Genomic DNA, 1,718 nt, shown 5'->3' with positions numbered 1-1,718 from the left:
TAATGGAAAGCATTTGTCAAATAGAACATTCAGACCTTTTTCACCAAGTTTTAGCTCTTTTTGAATTTGCGTCACGACTTGCTGCCACCGAATTTGCCGAACCTTCTTCTGTTCTTGCCGCTTCAGCTCACCATTGAGCTCTTGCGCAATATGCAAATGATGGGCAGCTTCTTTGATTAAGATTTTCTTCATGTCCTCTTCTGCAGGTTCCTTCTCCACATCCAGCACCTTCTCCAATGTTGAAAATTTTGGAGTGATGATAATGACATGTTCAGATTTTGTTGTGGTTCCAGATTGCCAAGCGTGACGTGAATTCAGAATGTCTTTTACAGATGCCTTCCTGGATGAGTGATGAAGAAGCTGGCTCAATTTTTAATCATTTACTGGTGATCCTGTTTGTGAAATGATGGCGGCAGGTGGTAGTGGGTGTGCTGATGGTAAACTGATGTCTGATTTGCCAAAGGAGCTGGCCTCAATCCCTGCCTCGATGTCCATACAGAGTGCCACATATCAAGCAGTGTCACAATAGCAGTAGCCTCGCCAATGTTTGAAGGACTAACCTCAGTTTTGGTATCAGATTCAGCGGAACTGTCATCCCTGTCTTACATCAAGTCCCCGTTGATACGGATGAAACCATTTCACCCATATAAAATTCAATTTTAACGATTTTACCAATAAAGGTCATCTCTAATAAATACACTACATACAATTGCAATGATACAAAGAGTCAATGCGCATACCCGGCGCAGTTGACTAAAAATGCAAATGCGTGGAATCTGAAAATAGGACAAAGGCTTTGGAACTGGCAGCAGTACGCATCGTGACATTATACTTGGATCCTATCTAAGATTCACCTACCATGAAATAGAGCACGAAGAGGTTCTAGAGTAAACACCCAACGCAGGGAGAAGAATTGCATTACTACTAAAGGGTTTAGAAACACATAATGGATTTATTGTGAAAACTCGTGCTTATACAAGAAATACAGAAAAGATGACATAGACGCTTAAACGGCATGTCTGAAACATTGAAAGACTAAACTACACCTAGGTAGTAAACGTACGAAGACTTAGTGTGGCTCACGGCCATTCAGAAAGTCATGTACGGCGATTCCCGCGTATGCATCAAAGACTGATGCATCTGAACGTCACAAGTACAAACATAAGAAAAAGACACATTCTATTATATGAAATATAATAAGAACCCCCTGACAATTAAGAAAGACATTTGAAAACACCTTCGGAGTGTCTCCCGACCTCCGTAATGAAAAGACGAGCCAAGACAAGGCATTTTAATTAAAAAACTCGGAAGCGACGGAAGGCCGAAGACTATTGGTAAACATGTACGCATGCGCATCAACACATCAGGAAACGTTAATCATTTTGTGATGTCATCTGTCAAACCGGTAAACCGGGCCATAGAAAGAAACACGCGAGATCATGCCAAGCTAAGAATAGCTACGTCGGCTAACTCCACGTACGCATCAAACACTGATGCGTTTGAAGATGAAAGACGCGACACTACAAAATCTGTAGTGTTCACAGAGATAGACTACAAAATATACCACACGTTCATTAAATTTCATATTTGTAATTCGGACCGAAGTATCCCGCATTAAAACACATGTAAAACGTAGATAGGGGTTCCTGGAGTATATAAGGAGCGTGCTGGCAGGTCAAAAGGCAAGCAATCGCCCCCCCGTTGACCAGCTAGTGCAC

Source organism: Laccaria bicolor, genomic scaffold (assembly GCF_000143565.1).
Source record: "Laccaria bicolor S238N-H82 LACBIscaffold_62 genomic scaffold, whole genome shotgun sequence".
In the NCBI taxonomy this organism is placed as follows: Eukaryota; Fungi; Basidiomycota; class Agaricomycetes; order Agaricales; family Hydnangiaceae; genus Laccaria; species Laccaria bicolor.
The sequence above is the reverse complement of the archived record's forward strand: the minus strand, read 5'-3'. Positions refer to the sequence as shown.